Here is a 19,736-nt window from a genome sequence, read left to right on the forward strand (position 1 = left end):
CTCCTTCTCCGTGTTGCTGTTTCTTGTAATTGTTCTTATTATTTATTTATTTTTAATTTGTTGTAGGCTGGCTCTGTGCCAAGAGTCAATCTGACATGTGCACTTAAGGTCCTGTCTTCTCAGATCTTTTCTGGGCCTTTTTCTGGACATGTGAGGTCACCTTCAAATTTTCCCTATACATGCAGTTGTTTTTGAATATTGTAGTCTTTAATGTCTGTTTCCCAAAGGGAAAAAAGAGAAAAATGAATGGGGCAAAAGAAGGTGTTAGTCCTTAAAATCCTAGAAGTCACTTTAGCTGGAGGGGAGGGGCTTGCAACAATGGGGGTTGCAACAACAAAGTTGGTTGCCCACTTTTTGTTTTTAAATTAACATATAATGTATTTGCTCCAGGGGTATAGGTCTATGAATCATCAGGCTTACACATTTCACAGCACTCACCATAGCAATACTCTCCTCACTGTCCATAACCCAGACACCCTATCCCTATCTCCCAACCTACCAGCAACCCTTAGTTTATTTCTCGAGATTAAAAGTCCCTTATGGTTTATCTCCCTCCCAATCACATCTTGTTTCATTTTTTTCTTCCCTACTCCCTACCAATTTGCCTCTCAAATTCCTCATATCAGAGAGATCATTTGATAATTGTCTTTCTCTGACTGACTTATTTTGCTGTATACACATACATAATGGAATACTATGCAGGTAAAGAAGATGTGGTCCATCATGTTTTGATGGACATCTAGGTTCTTTCCATAGTTTGGCTATTGTGGACATTGCTGCTAAAAACATTCAGGTTCACGTGCCCCTTTGGATCACTACATCTGTACCTTTAGGGTAAATACCCAGTAGTGTGATTGCTGGATGGTAGGGTAGCTCTAATTTCAACTTTTTGAGGAACTTCCATACTGTTCTCCAGGTAGTTGCCCACTTCTTTTGTATGTACTTCTGTAATCAGAAGCAGCAATCAGTGACCCAAGTATAGATCTCTGACATTTGGAAAAGATGATCTTTTTTGCCTATCTTGGCTCTCACAAGCTGTGTGTAAGCTGCACTGGGCTGGGAGGAAAAGATGGGTAGCTGTGCTGAGAGCTGAAGCTGACTGAAATTAATCGCAATTTATAGCCAAGCCTGCTGGTACATGCAAGTCTCCAATAACTTCAATAACTTGGAAGTACCAAAACAGCTATAAAAGATTCTGCCAGTGCAACTGTTGCCTAGGTAGGGAGATAGATTACTAATGCTTCCTATTCCACCATACTTTTTGAGTATCAATATATATTCACTTTTACCATTTTATTTCCTCGATTATCAGCAATGCCAAGTATTGTGAAGTTTTTACTTGCTTTTACTGTTTATCAATGTAAATATTCAGCATGTCAGTCTTGTGTCAGGGATTAAAAGACTTTATGGGATTTTTTTTTTTTTAAGATTTTATTTATTTGATAGAAGACACAGCGAGAGACAGAACACAAGCAGAGGGAGTGGGAGACAGAGAAGCAGGCTTCCCACTGAACAGGGAGCCAGATGTGGGGCGCAATCCTAGGACCCTGGGATCATGATCTGAGTGGAAGGCAGAAGCTTAACAAGCCACCCAGGCGCCCCTATGGGCTTCTTTCTATACAAAAACACATTCTAAGTTCCTAATAACTGCTATACCACAGCACTCCTGGAATGAACATAACCTAAATAGGTGTCCTGCATTTGACTCTGAAACATGATTGCTTTAGAGACTATCCATGACTTGTTAACTGTCTTTGATTTCTTCTCACTAGCAAAAGACTTAGAACCAAAAGGTGATTTGGAGGTAGTGAGAAGAAGGAGGTAGCTATAGACACTATATGGAGCTATAATCTTGTTGTAACATGTAAGTTACTTTGTAAAATAGGTATATCAGATCAACTATGACTCCATACTCAAGAAGAATACAATGATTTTGTCAGGAAAATTATCAAGAAGCTAAAAATTATACTAAATATTATCTATAACACCTTATTTTTCTATAGCAAACTGATTTTAAAGTCTTCATTGTACACTAGACATAGATTCACTTGGATTATCTCAATCTATACAACCACTCTATGAAGTAGGTACTATCATTATTTCTATGTTCCAAATGAAGAAACCAAGACTTGAAGAAGTTAGGTAGCTTTTCCAAGGTCAATAGCTAATAAGAAGAGCCAAATTAAATCCAAATCTGACTCTAAAACCTAAGCTCTTATTAATTACTATTTATAAAAAGCTTAAACCAGTGCCTAGTATACAGTAAGCAATTAGTAAATGCTAGCCACTGAAATAATAACAATAATTTATTTTAAAACGATGTTTTAGATGGCAGTCAGTCAACCATTCTGTGCCTAAATTTCCTCATCTTATTATAAGATTAGAATACCTATTTCACAGAGTTATTGTGAAAAACCAAACAAATTCTAGCTATCAAAACACTAAGAAAAATATATAGTGTTTAAAAAGACAAGGAATTATTATATCACTGCTACAGGTAAAATCCTGTCTCTTGTATTGCAAAGGAGCCTTTTCCACTATAAGCATAGAAGCCTAAAACTTAAGCACTATCCTCATAACAAGAATTATATTAATAAATTTAGTAAAGCTGTCTTAAATTATTCCAATATGATTCTTACAGAATGACAAGCAAAGAGAACACTGAACTCTATTCATGAGTGTGATTATAAATTTGGTGCTTAGGAAGGTATATTTGCTCTTGCAGTTCACTAGCACTGAGGGTGAATTTGGCTTATACTACAGTAGTTCTGTTCAAATGCAGCCAGGACAGAATATCTATAGTTAGAAGCATAGCAATATAACTCTAAAATTAGGGCACAGCTAACTGCCACATTTAATTACATTAAAACAATCAAGAGAATGACATTCAAAAAACTTGTTCTTTATGTCAATGGTCTGCCTAGTTATTGGGACATATAGGTTTCCTGATTATTCTTAAAACTGCTAAGGACTTTTTATTCTTTATATTACTCTGACGAAGAGCTAAGAAACAAACAAAAACAAGCTAAGTGGAGAGATTTCTCAGTATATTTCCGCTAGTCACCAAAACCAGAGCCATTCTATGAAAAGTAAGGACACCTGCAACATAAGTTTCCTTGTTAGCTGAAAACTGAAGTACCATAATCTCACACACACACAAGTACCCAACTATTTTTTAAGCATCTATCCATGAATATGGTTGTATCTGCATATTCTTAAGTCCATACACGGAGATTTTTCTCCCTTTAGGTTTTTTATTTTACTAGGGTTGGTTATTTACTAGTAGTTGGTGAACTAGTTTGCAATCCATAGCCATCTAACCACACCACCCTCCTTCTTAAATTCTTCAAAAAATCAATTACATTACTTACACACTTCATTCAATATCTGGTACTTTGTTTTCTGGAAACTCTTTAATCTAAATTCCTGGTACTGTAATTTAAACCAGATTCCTCTCATTTCTGTTTTCTCTGTAAGAGATAAGTAAAACCAGCATGATCAAGGAAAATTAAGCACATACCTATGTATATTTAAACTGTTAACAATTCATTTTCCTGTGGATAAATCTAAAATATTAACAAAGTAACATTTTCTTATTTCAGATATAGTTGTTTGACTGAAGCTTGCAAAAAATTACTTAGTAGGTAACAATAATTTATAAACAATTATCAATATTAAGGAGAGAATAAAAAATAAAAAATTGAGTTCATTCATTTTTTCCATCTTCATACTGAAACATTCAACAAATTATTTTCTGAGCACCAATTCTCTTTGCCAGACACCGAGTTAAATGCTAGAAATAAGATACAGACATACTCCCTGATTTCAAGGAGCTTATTATTTGGTGAAAGAGGCAGACAAGAAAATGAAAACGTGATTGAGTTACAAACCCATACACAAGTGCCATCAAAACTGCTCACAGCAGAAGCAAAGACAATTGACAGGAGGCCTCCTGAGAAAGGTAACCTCTAAGTCGAGTCCTAAAAGACTGAAGGGAGTTTGCTAAGGCTAGGGCAATCCAGATCAAGAAGAGTGCAGGCAAAAGCATGGAAGCATAAAAGGACATGGCCTGCTCGAGACGCAGCAAATAATTCTTTACAGCTGAGATGTAGGGTATGCATGGGAAAATATTAAGAGATATGTAGAAAGGCAGGCTCATGCCATTTCATGAAGGGTCAGTTTGCACTTCCATAGTTCACGTTCTCACTTATAATCGTAAAGATGCCACTAATATCTTACCAAAATACTGTCCTATAAGCAGAAAATCTAGAGTCCGTACAAGGAGAATTTCTAATTCCAAAGAATACAATATTGATGTTTTACTGTCTATGACACCCAAAGTCTAACCTATCAATCACAGTATCCATCTATAAACATAAGCATTCTCCCAACAGCACCTAGACTTGCTATAGATACTCCTTTGAGACCTAAAAAGTTACCCACTTTAATCTCATATTTCACATTGAATTGGAAAAAGTCCTTTTCTTTTTTTTTTAAATAATTTTCCTTTTAAAAAAAAAATTATTTATTTATTTGACAGAGATCACAAGTAGGCAGAGAGGCAGGTAGAGAGAGTGGGGGAAGCAGGCTCCTTGCTAAGCAGAGAGCCCGATGCGGGGCTCGATCCCAGGACCCCGAGCCGGGGCATGAGGACCTGAGCCGAAGGCAGAGGCTTAACCCACTGAGCCACCCAGGTGGCCTGGAAAAAGTCATTTTGAATCATACACTTTAACTTTTAAGAATGAAATGAAAGAATTTATAGCTATACCTTAACCATTTATCTACCTATCAACAATTTTAAGTGTGTACTTAGCAAATACTCAGAAAATGATACTAAAATGGCTTGATAAAAATAAAACAAGAGAAATTAAAATGGAATATTATATAAAAGACCATTTGCCTTTAATTATACTGGTCATTATTCAATCCTGGAGTATAACCTTGGAATATACTTATACCCAGAAACACCGGTGATGAAAATTATACAATGGGGGCGCCTGGGTGGCTCAGTTAATTGTCTGCCTTCAGCTCAGGTCATGATCCCAGGGTCCTGGAATTAAGCTCTACATCGGACTCCCTGCTCAGCAGGAAGCCTGCTTCTCCCCCTCCCACTCCCCCTGCTGTGTTTCCTCTCTCCCTGTGTTGCTCTCTTTCAAATGAATGAATAAAATCTTAAAAAAAAAAAAAAAAGAAATTTATACAATGAAGTCTGTCCATAATCTCTGACCTAAGATAGAAAAACACAACTACAGATGTACAAACCCAGCAGATGAGTCACTCTGCCTTAGCTAACTCAACAACGTAATCAGTACCAATGGCAACAATCCGAGCACCTTCAATCGTAGGAAAAAGTATCATTAACCTTGGGAACTCTCACAGAAACTCCAGTTTAGTACTTTACGCTGTCACATAAAAATATGTACAAGGAAATCAAATACCATCCTCCAGTAACATCAAAGTGATAACATTCTATGTAACAGGTCACAGAGCTCTCTCCACTAAAAATCCACTAGAGAAAAACGACATGTAATTTTAAGATAGCAATAAGAAAGTATAAGGCATTCTCCAGAAAATATTTATCACTAACTCTGAAAATTGGAATAAATATATGTCATCTTACAGATATAGTGCATTCAATTTTCTCTAAGTACTGTGTATCAGAATTCCATGTTCATATTCTTCAACTCAGTCATTTCCACATATTAATTCATACAACTGTGTCAAATTAACAAATGATTACTTACCCTCATATTAAACCTCTAGTTTATACATAATAAACCTCTAGTTTATACATTAAACCTCTAGATGTTTATACATCTATTCCTAATAGAGAGTAATCCACTATCCCAGACTGAACTCTACCATAATAAATATCCAACCTATGAGGTTTCATTGAACAGAGCAACAGTAAGAGGTAAAACCCAAGTATGAATTTTACAGTATTTTGCTTATTAGTAGTATACACCAAATAGTTCTTTAAAAGCATCTGGCTTAATTCTGTAAACAACAAAACACTAAAGGCAAGCCACTCTAACTTCAAACTTCATATTACATATGAAACTTATTCAGTATCAATCAAGCTGTAAACATCTACAAAATAATACAAGCCATGCAAGGAAATCTCTAGGTATCTTCACTTTGTCTTTTATATGCTTAACCTAGAACTAAATAAACATTAATGAAGGATATCAGAAAAGGAAATAAAGTGGTAATTTTCAAAACTGAATATTTAAATGTATAGGTAGAATATATCATAAATCGGTATTTCCAAACACAGGTGGGTACCATGCTAGTACTAGACTCACATTAAAAAGCTAAACATTGATTTGTGTATATAAAATGTACACAATCTGCCTAGGTCAGGCAAATGCCAAGCAACTCTAAATAACCCTGAAAACGAACTGCTTCATGAATAGCTCATCAGTTTCTGCATTTAATTCAACCTAAGATGCTCTTAAACATGTTCTCAAAGGAAAATAAGCCTGATTATTTTCTTATTTTAGGGTAATGCATTCAAAATTATTGTTATAATCTAACATTAAAATCACCTGATTCAAGTACGCCACTTAAAAAAAATGGCTGGTGTGTGTGTGTTTTCTAGCACTCTTCAACTTCACAAGATGCCACCCAACACACAAAGCTAACTAGAAATATTTACAATAATATTTACACCTACCCATTTGATGAGCTTCTATGGGGTCATTAATAAGCATTGTTTAAAGAACACCTAATGACGAAAAAAAAATGTTCATGGTATAAAGTTAAGGAGGAAAAAAGGAAAAAAAAAAACAAAACAAAAACCTGTTCTTTTAAAATGCAATATGGTACCCTGGATTGGATTCTGGAACAGAAAAAGGACATGAGTGGATAAAGTAGGATAGTCCAAATAAAGTCTGTAGTTCATAGCATTGTGCCAGTGTTAATTTCTTAGTTACATAAGATTAACATTAGGGAAGGCCAGGTAAAGGGCATGTGGGAATTTCTGAACTATCTTTCCAACTTTTCTGTGATTCTAAAATTGTACTGGGGGGAAAAAAAAAAGCTCATGTTAAAAATTACTCTCTGTGCCCAGTAGCAAATATAAGAGGCTTCTCATTTTAAAAAATAACATTCACACTTATTTTTCTCTCTCCCACCCCTACACACAACACCTAAACCCAGAAAAAAAAGACTAGACCAGAATACACTAAAATATTAACATTTGTTCACTGGTGGCAGGATGAAAAGCAAATTTTTCTCTTTATATTTTCTACAGTGAATTGCTTTTATAATCAACAACTATTAACTAAAGAATATACAAATCAATACTTCATTAAAAACTTCTTTTGAAAGAAAAGCTATAAATGTCAAAGCAGAGCCCAAAGGCAGACTGCATACAAAACAGGTTAGGGCAGAGTGTGAAGAATGCAGTGGCCAAGGGAAACTGCCAGGAGTATTTAAGTAGGCATAACCTAATTAGTAAATGCTGGAAAACTGCCAACACACAGAACTTAACATCCACTCTGAGGCTAAAGATGTTCACAGCCAGCAGAGTTATGCTCAGAATTCACACGTCTTAGAGGAATGTCCTGAAAGGCTCTGTAATACTAAGAATTTGTGGAGATTTATGGCTTGAGTTTATTTCAAACATAAATAATGCAGTTGGGGGTGACTGGCCAGCTCAGTTGGTGGAAGATGTGACTCTTGATCTAAGGGTTGTGAGTTCCAGCCCCACACTGGGTACAGAGATCAGTTAAACAAATAAAATCTTTAAAAAAATTAATAATAACAATACAGTTGGACATCTGGTATACAATTGGCCACTGAGGGCTTCCAGAAACATTCTTCATTACTATGATGTGCTCTTTAAGTATTCTCCTCTATCTTTGACTTCTCCAGCACCTTCCTACAACCTATGCCCAACCCTTACTTAGCTCTAAGGCCTAAAAATGTCACTCCAGAAAGATCAGGATCTAGAGACCACTGGGGTTACATAAACAAATCCTATTTCAGACATCTGAAAGGTATCACGAAAGTTATTATTCTGATACCCTCAGGGCAAAATATGTTCTAGAAGTCCATTAAACAATAAGAGGGGAAACTAAATCAATAACAAATGTTTCCCACTCTAAAATGACAAAATCAAATACATTTTGTCCCTTAAAGGAGGAAGTGCCAGTGGAATCAAACAGACTGCATTTTGATAGAATTTCTTCCAAGCTGTAATGAGGCTGATTAACCTGTATCAGGCTATCTGTCCCTACTAAACTAGCACTGTATGGCCAGTTCCAGGTTTGTGTCATTTTTTTAAAAAGTTTTTTAATTCTTTGTTTATAGTCACCCTCATTCTCAGTTGGTAGTAAAGCAGGTCCTAGAACAGTCAAGTAAACATGTATGTGCATTTTTTTTTACCTTCTAAGTCCTTGAGGACTCTAATCGGATAACTAAGCCTATTAAGAATAGGTGCAAAATATAGCCCTGCACTCAGAGACAAAAGAACATTTTATGTTAAAATGCATGGTATTTACTTCAAGGGCTTTATTACAACAATTTTAACTGTTAGAAGCCTTTTTTGCTTACTTTCTAGTCCTAGCTATGTTTAAGAAAATAGAGGCGACCAGAAAAGATCCTTAGGTATGGAGGCCACAGTAACAATTATTTATTATTGTTAGTATTTTGTTATTATTGTCAATACCAATGGAGATACACACTGTTTTTCATCAAAGCTAAGACACAACTGAGTTTAAGGCTGATATTTTATACACCACTAAGAAAAGAAGTTGCCAACTGAACTATGACATGACACTGATTTTAAGATACACCTAAATTTCTACTAATAAAATTGGAAAAAGTCTTAGAATCAATGAAGTACAGCATACAGTCAATAAAAACATTCAACTCATTACAAATGACACTAAGGGACCTGTTTTAAAAATCCTTTCCTTGCTCCTTCCCAGATGCTAGAAGATAGTTATAATGAAGTGACAGGATTTCAGTGTCCAAAACCAATGTTCTTTTGAGCCCTGGTAGATACTTGTCTCAAGAACAATCTTTCAGGACGGACAGTTGGGAACTATTTCCTTCATTCTTCAAATAGACAAATGAAGTGAAAAAATTAACCAAAATTTTACTAAAAGCCAAATTTAGAATTTTTAGTTTCTCCATCTACCACTTTAATTAACAAAGACAATATGCACTCTTTACCTAAAGGTTTCATGGTTTGTTTTACATCAGTTTTTACCTTGATCTTAAACTCAGGATATCAATCACACAAGGTCAAGGTAATCCTGAAGAGCTATCTTCAAAAGTACAGCTCAGATCACTGGGGTTATTCCCTTTGAGCACAATTTACGATAAAATATAATTTTAAAGCAATGGTGAAATCTTTCCTTTTTAAGGGCAAGTGCGGAGAAACAAATATCTACAGAAAACAGAATTTCTAAGACGTTTTACTCTGTCTCACTTTCCCAATATTTTTTCACCAGCACTGGCTGAAAGCTATCACTTTAACTCCTTTTAAAAAAAGAAATCTGTGAACTTAATTAATTCAACAGTTAGCTACAAAGAATATTAGTCTCATATAATTAGGTACATGTAACATTCTTGTCAAAGCCTCTACATGCCAACTGCAAATGTGAATTCTCAAACTAGAACCCTGCTAAATAAGGCAGAATGCAGTGAAGGCAAGATCTTAATTATCGCATAATTGATAAATGGTCTACAACAGCTCTGCTGTCTTAACATATTTTAATATACCATATCAAAATCTAAAATAAAAGGCTTTGCTTTAAGCATGCTAAATTCCTCCAGCAGAAGACAGTATCAATCTCTGATAATGCCAGCAAGGCAGGATGACAGAATGAAAATACCATGGGCTTTAGGGCAACAGAAATCTGAACTCTTACTCAACCTTTCTGAATTTATGTTTCCTCATAGGCAAGTTAAAAACACCACCACTACCTACCTCATATGGTTGTTACAGGTCTGGAGGAGGTGGCAGTAATAACAGTTGGGGGCAGGGTCTGAATTAGGGTAGTGAACAATGAAAATGGAGAAAGATGGATTAGAGCAAAATACAAACATGAGCATTAATAACATTTGATGACTGATTAACCTGGGAAGGAAAGCAAGACTCAAGGAATGTACACATTCACTGACCTGGGCTGGGGAACACAGGGAGAACACAAGGTTTAGAGAAACAGGTAAGCTCAGTTTTGAACACATTGTGATGCCTATGGATATCCAAGTGGGAAAGAGATCCGAGCTAGAGAGAGAAATCTACATCATCAACTTATGGATGCAAGGCATGAGACAAGATGAGACTACCCAGTGAAAAGAAAAGTAAGACCTACAGAAACTCAGAAATACCAGTATTTAAGGGGACTGCAGAGGAAGGGAAGTCCACAAAAGAGACTAGACAGGCACTGTACAAGAACCCAAAAGAAAATCTCGAAGAGGGTGCTATCACAAAAGCCTAGGAAATACAATGATTCAAGGTGAGATGGGGTAAGAAACAGTCTCACTGGAAAGACTACAGAAACCACGTAAAGTTAGTTTGAAGAAAAGAATATTTAGCAGTAAGGATAAGCAGAGCAGAAACAGTCAGCTGTCATCAAATTTCTTTCTGTTTCATGGAGTAACAGACTTCATTTACTCATGAAACAGAAATCAGGCCAAAACACAGAAGTCTGTGAGAATAAAACAGACTTCATCTTCTAAAAAGAATTGCGTTTCCAGTCACTAGCAAGGTTCAATAGATTCCACTACTGGTCAAGAAGGGGATGAGATGACTTTGATCTTTCTTTCAAGTGAAGAAGTTTCCAAGGACTAAACTAAATCCGAATACCTGCAGCATTAAAAAAAACAAAGAGAAAGATATAGCAAAAAGGTTTTTTAATATTTAGTAATATAAAGTAATGGTTCTATGAAGTTTTAAAAATCATTTCCAATTAATTCTAAGTAAAACACATAAAAAAGAGAAAGGCATTTTTTAAAAGATTGATTTAACTTAGAGAGACAGCGTTTGCATGTGAGCAGGGAGGAGGGACAGAAAAAGAGGCAGAGAGAATATCAAGCAGACTCCCTGCTCAGTGCAGAGCCTGACGTGGGGCTGAGTCTGATAACCCAGAGATCATGACCTAAGCTGAAAATCAAGTCAGACCCTAACTGACTGAGGCACCCAAGGCACCCTAAGAAAGGCATTTTTAACCTTGTGAGTCCAAAGTGAAACATTTAATATGATATAAAAACTTTTAGAAAGTTGTCCCAGATGGTGGCATAGGAAGAGCCTACTTACTTCCTCCCATGGACACACCAAATCTACAGCTACCTATAAAAAATTCCCACTAAGAAAGAACTGAAAATTAGCCATCTGAACAGCTCCCCCAAAAAGGGATAAAAGGGCTACATCAGGTTAGGTAAGTGAGGGACAGACATGGTCTCACCAACTATTCTACCTCCTCACCCCGACCCCACAACTACCCACAGCAAGTCATCTCACAGTCTGAAGCCTCTCCCCAGGGAATGAAAAGTCTGTGCCTCACTTCAGGCACCCCAACCCTTGGGACCTACACCAGAGACAAGTCCCCAAACCAAAAGGGTTTATGTCCAGGGTACCTGGAGAGCTGTGAGGTTCTGAGGTACTCCTTTTGAGGGACTTGAGTATGGACTCATTTATCCTTGGATCCAGTGCAAAAGCAGCAGTTTGAGAGGTAACTGAATTATATGTGAAGGAGATTTATTTACTAATCTTAAAAGTTATCTGCTAGAGAAGCAAGAACCAGTTGGGAGTGTCTTTGGGCAGAGAGGTACCAGCAAGTGCCATTTTTGTACTCTCCCTCTACCTTTCCATGGCAAGCAGGCACATGCAGACACAGCCTTGCCAAAGCCATGGGCATGCCCCACCCCCAAAGTTCTTTCCTTGCAGGCTTATTCTACCCTTGGCACTCTCTAGCCATCTCATAAAACCCATGGGTGAGCACAGTCCATACAGTGGATGCCCCTTGATCACCTGGCCCCAGTAGCCAAAGGGGCTTGTGTTTCTGGGCTCCACAGGACTATAAAAGTCAGAAAGACAGTTCTAGGCAGGTTATTATATCCAAGGCACTACACAAACAGCAAACAGAAACATACCCTCGGTACCAAGGGGTACAGGCTTCAGCTCTGCCACACACTTATTACAGAGGTTCTCTCAGGAAATGTAAGCAGGGAGGCACCATCTGTGCGCCCTCCCTGGGCTGCAACACAGATCACTGGTACTTCCCAGAAATGAGCTTACAGACTCCTCTGAAGCCCTGATTTTTCAACTGTGGCCCGGGGGATACCTCCAGAACTGCTGGTCTGGAAGTCAGCAGGGTTTATGACTACAGTCCCTCAGTATTGTATATATTTGCATACTTTAAAAGCCTGAGGATCTGGCTTCCAACTGGCCTGAAACCAGGTACTGATTGAGATCATTCCCTCTGGAACACTGGCAGGTCTTGGCACATCCTCATCAACTAGGACCTGTTGAGAATAAATCAGCCTACTCAGACAATCACAAAGGTTTGAGAAACAACCAAGAGCTAGAGCAAGGTTGAACAATAGGTTCATCTAGGTTCATCATCTACACAAGGACACTCCTTCAAGACTAGGAGAGATAGGTCATTTACCTACTACATAGAAACAAATGCAGAAGGACAAGCAAAATGAGGAGACAAAGGAATATGTTCCAAACGAAAGAACGAGATAAAGCCCCAGGAAAGACCTTAATGAAACAGAGATAAGTAAGATAATTTACCCGATAAAGAGTTCAAAGTAATGGTCATAAAGAAACTCACCAATCAGAAGAAGAATGAATGAGCACAGTGAGAACTTCAACAAAGAGGCAGAAAATATAAGAAAGTACCACACATTAAGTCACCAAGATGAAATATATGCTGAACTGAAAAACACACTAAGAAGGGTTCACCAGCAGACTAGATGAAATAGAAGAAAGGATCAGTAACCTGTAAGACAGAGTAGTGAAACTCATCCAAACAGAGCATCAGTCAATCAATTAAAAGTGAGGAGACTAGTAAAGCAAAATCAAGCAAGCCAACACTCATATTATAAATGTCCCAGAAGGAGAAGAAAGAAAAAGGGGCAGAAAACTCATCTGAAGAAGTAACAGCTGAAAGCTTCCCTAGCCCAGAGACAGAAACAAACATCCATGTATAGGAGGCACTAAGAGTTCTAAATAAGATGAGCCCAAAGCAATCCACCCAACACATATTATAACCAAAATGTCAAAAGTTAAAGATAAGGAATCTTAAAAGCAGTAAGAGGGAACCCTTGTTACATACAAAGGGAACCCTCATAAGACTGAATTTTCAGCAGAAAATCTAAAGGCCAGAAGAAAGTGGCATGATATATCCAAAGCACTGCAAGGAAGAAACTTCCAACAAAGAATATTCTACCTAGCAAGGTTATCATTCAGAATTCAAGAAGAGATAACAGGTTTTCCAGACAGGCAAAAGCTAAACGGACCTTATAAGAAATGTTAATGCGACTTATTTAAACTGAAAAGAATAAGAGAAGAATAACTAATAAGAAAACACAAACTAAAACTCTCATTGGTAAAGGTGAAAATATAGTAAAGTTGGTAGATTAACCACTTATAAGCTAGAATGAAGGTCAGAAGACAAAAGTAGTAAAATTAATTATAACTATGATAATTTGTTAAGGCATCTAACAAAATAAAAAGATATAAAATAGAACATCAGGGGCGCCCAGGTGGCTCAGCAGGTTAAGCGGCTATCTTTGGCTCGGGTCATGATTCCAGGGTCCTGGGATCAAGCCCCGCATCTGGCTCCCTGCTCAGTGGAGAGCCTGCTTCTCTCTTTCCCCCCTCCCTGCTGCTCTGCTTACTTGTACTCTCTCTCTAGCTCTCTATCAAATAAACAAATAAAATATTTTTTAAAATGACATCAAAAAACTGTAATAGAGCCACAAAAGACACTGAAAAAAAAAGTCTAAACACAACACTAAAGAAAGGCATCAAAACACAAGGGAAGAGAGCAAGAGAAGAAGAAAGGATGAGAGAAGAACTGCAAAAACAGCCAGAAAACAATTAATAAAATGACAATAAATACATATCTACCAACAATTATTTTATTTATTTATTTATTTTTTTAAAGATTTTATTTATTTATTTGACAGAGATAAATCACAAGTAGGCAGAGAGGCAGGCAGAGAGAGAGAGAGGAGGAAGCAGGCTCCCCGCTGAGCAGAGAGCCCGATGCGGGACTCGATCCCAGGACCCTGAGATCATGACCTGAGCCGAAGGCAGCGGCTTAACCACTGAGCCACCCAGGCGCCCCTACCAACAATTATTTTAAATGTAAGTAAACTAACTTCTCCAGTCATAAGACAAAGAATGGCTGAATAGACCTTTTTTTTTTTTTAAAGACTCATCTATATGTTGCCTACAAAAGACTCACTTCAAATCTAAAGACATAAAAATTGAAAGTGAAGGCATGGGAAAAGACATTCCATGCACATGAAAATGAAAGGGCAGCTGGTGTAGCCATACTTTGATCAGACAAACCAGACCTTAAAACAAAACATGTAATAAAAGACAAGGGTATTACATAAAAATAAAGGGATCAATCCAACAAGAAAATATAACATTTGTGAATATTTGTGCACCAGCATAGGATCACCTAAATATAGAGAGAAACTATAATAGGCCTAAAGACAGAAATAACAGCAATACAGTAATATCAGAGGATTTTATATCCCACTTGTATCAATGGATAGATCATCCAGACAGAAAATAAAGGAAACATTTATTTAAATGACACATTAGACCAGATGGACTTAATAGATACATACAGAGAACATTCTACCCAAAAGCAGCAGAACACACATTCTTCTCAAGTGCACATGGAACATTCTCCAGGATAAATCATATCTTGGGCCACAAAACAAATCTTAACAAATTTAAGATGACTGAGGGGAACCTGGGTGGCTCAGTGGGTTAACTGTCTGACTTCATTCAGATCATGATCTCAGAGTCGTGGGGGAGAGACACAACAGTGGTGGGAGGGATGTCCCTGCTGAGCAGGGAGTCTGCTTCGCCCTCTCCTTCTGCCCCTCCCCCCCAGCTTGGGCACTCTCTATCAAATAAATAAATAAAAATCTTTTAAAAAAAAGTTAACAGGGGCGCCTGGGTGGCTCAGTGGGCTGATCCTCTGCCTTCGGCTCAGGTCATGATCTCAGGGTCCTGGGATCGAGCCCCACATCCGGCTCTCTGCTCGGCAGGGGGCCTGCTTCCTCCTCTCTGCCTCCTCTCTGCCTGTGTCTCTGCCTACTTGTGATCTCTTTCTGTCAAGTAAATAAATTTAAAAAATTTTTTTAAATAAAAAAATAAATAAAAATAAGTTAACAGGATTGAAATAATAAGCCTCTTTTTCAACCACAATGGTATGAAACTAGAAATCAGTTAAGAAGAAATTGGAAAGGGGTGCCTGGGTGGCTCAGCGGGTTAAGCTGCTGCCTTCGGCTCAGGTCATGAACTCGGGAGTCCTGGGATCCAGCCCCACATCGGGCTCTCTGCTCAGCAGGGAGCCTGCTTCCTCCACTCTCTCTGCCTGCTTGTGATCTCTCTCAAATAAATAAATAAAATCTTTAAAAAAAAAAAAAGAAGAAGAAGAAATTGGAAAAATCACAAATGTGTGACAATTAAACAACATGCCATTGAGCCACCAAAGGTCAATGAAGATATTGAAGAGAAAATTTTAAAAATACCTTGAAATAAATGAAAATGGAAATTCAACCATCCAAAATCTGTGAGATGCAGCAAAAGCAGTTCTAACAGGGAAGTTCACAATGATACAAGCCTACTTCAAGAAACAGAAGAACTATCAATCTAATTTCATACCTAAAGGAACTTGGGGGAAAAAAAAGAACAAAGCTCAAAGTTAATAGAAGGAAGGAAATAATAAAGACCAGAGCAGAAATAAATGAAAGAGAGACTAAAAAATACAACAGAAAAAGAAAACAAAATCAATGAAACTAAGATTTAGTTCTTTGAAAATATAAAAAAAACTTTAACCTAGACTCACCAAGAAAAAGGCTCAAATAAAATTAGAAATGAAAGAAAAGTTACAACTGACACCACAGAAATACAAAGGATCGTAAGAAACTACTGAATGAACAATTATAATCCAACAAACTGGACAAAGAAAAAATGGGTAATTTTAGAAACACAACTACCAAGACTAAGTCAAAAAGAAACAGAAAATCTAAATGGACCAATTACTAGTAAGAAGACTGAATAAGTAATGGAAAACCTCCCAATGAACAAAGGTACGGGGCCAGACTTCAGTGGTAAATTCTACCAAACATTCAAAGATGACATTAATACATATCATTTTCAAACTCTTCCAAAAAGCTGAGGAGGAGGGAATGCTTCCAAACTCATTTACAAGGACAGTATTATGATGTACTAAAACCAAAATTACCACAAAAAAGGAAGTTACAGGCCAATATCCATAATGAACATTGATGCGAAAATTCTCAACAAAATATTAGCAAACCGAACTCAAAAATATTAAAAGGATCGTGCACCATGATCAAGTGGGATTTATTCCAAGGATGCAAAAATGTTAAAATTTGCAAATCAAGCAATATGATACACCACAATAACATGTTAACAGATGGAAAACAGACTCCTATCATAACTTTGTGGTGTATAAAATATCAAATTATGTTGTATACCTGAAACTAATAGATTCCATGCCAATTTTACCTCAATTTAAAAAAAAACTTTTTGGGCAGCCCTGGCTGGCTGAGTCAGTGGAGCGTGCGACTCTTGATCTTGAGGTTGTGAGTTCAAGCCCCATAAATGAGTGCAGACATTATTTTTAAAAATAAAATCTTAAACAACAACAACAACAAAAAAAAACACCTTGTAAGCCTTAACCAATTTTTACGGTTGATTTTTAGCCATAATAATCCTGTTTAAGGTCATCAAAACCTATCCAACGGAGTTTACATAACTTCTACTACTAAAAAAGTAATTTTTTTCTCTTCTTTTTAAAGCCCAGGCACATGAGTTTGTTTGTTGGCTTACTTGTTTTTAATGGCAGAATTTAAAAGTTATTTGCAATTCTGGCCATTTTCCATTTGACCCTCCAGAGCCACTCTGCTCTGTTCCCTGAAAGCCTGACCTGCATGGAATGCCAACAGACCAGGCTGGCTATGACTCCATTCCACCCATAGCTTTTCTTATGGCTCCTATCAGGCAACCCCCTCCTGTAACTATGGTTCTTGCCGGTTCAGGTACTCATCTGCTTCCCTGTCCCTCTCAGATCTAGAAGTGGTAACAGCTTCCTGCTATTGCTAACTAGCCTGCTCATCTTTCTTGCTGGTTTCCTTTAATGTGCCTACACTTTGCAAATAAGCCCATCACTGAATTCTTTTCTATTATACTTGTCAGTGTCCTGTTTCCTGCCAGAACCCTGACTGATACAAGCTGCTACTGATGTTTTAAATACAGTAATTATGTATTGCCCTCTAGCCACTGGAGAAAACATCTTATGAGAAAAGAGCCATGGTCACCAGCTTTTACATTTCTTACTCAAACCAATTAAAATACCTAAAAATAGAAAATAAAAATTACCAACCTAAAAATAATTAAAAGGGAAAAAGATTTTTTATGAACTTTTAGGATTAAAAAATCTCTTTAACTTTATTGAATTTTATTATGATTAATAACCCCAAATCTTGTAGTCATCCTTGACACTCTCTCACTTTCCAACCTATTAATCCTTTTCAATCTATCTTCAATATATCCCAATTTCAAACACTGCTTACCCTCCCTACCACTGATTCTCTGGTTTAAGTTACCACCATTTGAATTTTTGAAATAGGTTTCTAATTAATCTCTGCCTCTGCTCTTGTCCTGGTCCAGTCTTTTCTCAACAGAGCAACCAGATTAATTCTATCAAAAAGTGTTACTGAATTTTTCTTCAATGGTTAAAAAATCATGACTCATACATAAAGTAAAATAATATATCCAAGATATTATTTTTCATTAATTAATAAGGGAGTCATTAAAATGTTACAACTGGTTCAAAGAAAAATTCCAAGAACTACAAACACACAAAGAACAGGGAATTCTGGTGTAAATCTACAAACTGATATAAAATGGGTCTATTTTACAGGGCAATAATCAATTGTATTCTGCTAGACACAATTTTAATTTGCACTCCTATGAAAGAGAATTATGTACTTCTTTTTTTTTTTTTAAAGATTTTATTTATTTATTTGACAGAGAGATTACAAGTAGGCAGAGAGGCAGGCAGAGAGAGAGAGGAGGAAGCAGGCTCCCTGCTGAGCAGAGAGCCCGATGCGGGACTTGATCCCAGGACCCTGAGATCATGACCTGAGCCGAAGGCAGCGGCTTAACCCATTGAGCCACCCAGGCGCCCCGAGAATTATGTACTTCTTTAGCAGTTTTCTGCAAATTACAGAATTGTATAGTAGTTCAAAGAAAATGAGACAGAGATAAACCCAATGGATGAACAAGATAAAAACCTGCTTATCGTTTTCTGCCCATTTCAAAGTTGTTCACAACTTTTCCAGACAAAATTTTGCAGGTTTCCTTCAATTCTCCTAAAAGTCAAAAATTAAAGAACTTTTTTTTTTTTTTAAAGATCTTATTTATCTGTTTGACAGAGACAGATAGAGGCAGAGGCAGGCAGAGAAAGAAAGAGTGGGAGGCAGGCTCTGTGCTGAGCAGAGAGCCCAATGCGGGACTCGATCTCCGGACCCCGAGACTATGATCAGAGCCAAAGGCAGAGAGGCCCAACCCACTGAACCACCCAGGTGCCCAAAATTGAAGGACTTTTTAATGGCCTGGACTACAAGATCCCAAATATTTTAGTACTGTTCCTTGCCCTTCCGGCTCCCATTACAGATTTCACATACTAACTCTCCCCCTCCACATCTATTCCAGCCACATGGGCCCCCTGGCTGTTTCTGAAGACAAAAAGCAGGCACCTACTTCAAGGACTTTGCAACTGTTGTCCTGTCAAAAACCGTCTTCTTCCATATGATATCCTTGCTCCCTCACTTAATTCAGGTCTTTACTCAGATCAACTTATGAGAGAACTTTCCTGAGCACATTATATGAAATACGTAAACCCCTATATCAAAACAGTACTCCCTTTTTTCCTTTTCTTTTTCTTACACTGCTATATTATTCTCAAATGACTTATTTCCAACTAGCATGCTACATATTGACTTATTGTTGGATTCCCTGCTTCTCTCCTCCACAGACAGCACAAAATGTAAACTGCACAGGAAGGCAAAGACTTTGTTTTCTTCACTGCTATCTCCCCAGTATCTAGACAGTGCCAGACACATACTATATGCTCAGTAAGCTTCAGATGAATGAATACATAGGTACTGAACAATGGCTAATGTTTCACAATTACAACATACTTACTAATAAATTTCATCCTGAATTTCTTCAACATAAAACACAGCAATAAAACTACAACCAAGGGGCGCCTGCGTGGTGCCTCAGTGGGTTAAAGCCTCTGCCTTTGGTTCAGGTCATGATCCCAGGGTCCTGGGATTGAGCCCCGTATCAGGCTCTCTGCTCAGCAGAGACAGGAAGCAGGCTCCCTGCTAAGCAGAGTGCCCAATGCAGTGCTTGATTCCAAGATCCCGGGATCTTGGAATCAAGCACTGCATTGGGCACTCTGCTTAGCAGGGAGCCTGCTTCC

General features: G+C 37.4%; 1 protein-coding gene across 4 annotated transcripts in view; it reads right to left on the reverse strand.

Moving 5' to 3' along the window:
• The window catches only part of FRS2 (fibroblast growth factor receptor substrate 2), a 116,687-nt gene that overhangs the window by 23,437 nt on the left and 73,514 nt on the right, over window positions 1-19,736 (reverse strand). For 2 of the 4 annotated variants that reach the window (XM_059402482.1, XM_059402483.1), the window contains one exon: window positions 3,372-3,470. The exons of 1 other annotated variant lie outside the window; for it this stretch is intronic. The gene's annotated coding sequence lies outside the window, so the exon portion shown is untranslated. Of the gene's footprint in view, window positions 1-3,371; window positions 3,471-9,943; window positions 9,963-19,736 lie in introns of those variants that run through there. One more of the 4 variants, XM_059402485.1, reaches the window with a different exon arrangement.

This window comes from Mustela nigripes, chromosome 6 (genome assembly GCF_022355385.1).
Source record: "Mustela nigripes isolate SB6536 chromosome 6, MUSNIG.SB6536, whole genome shotgun sequence".
In the NCBI taxonomy this organism is placed as follows: Eukaryota; Metazoa; Chordata; class Mammalia; order Carnivora; family Mustelidae; genus Mustela; species Mustela nigripes.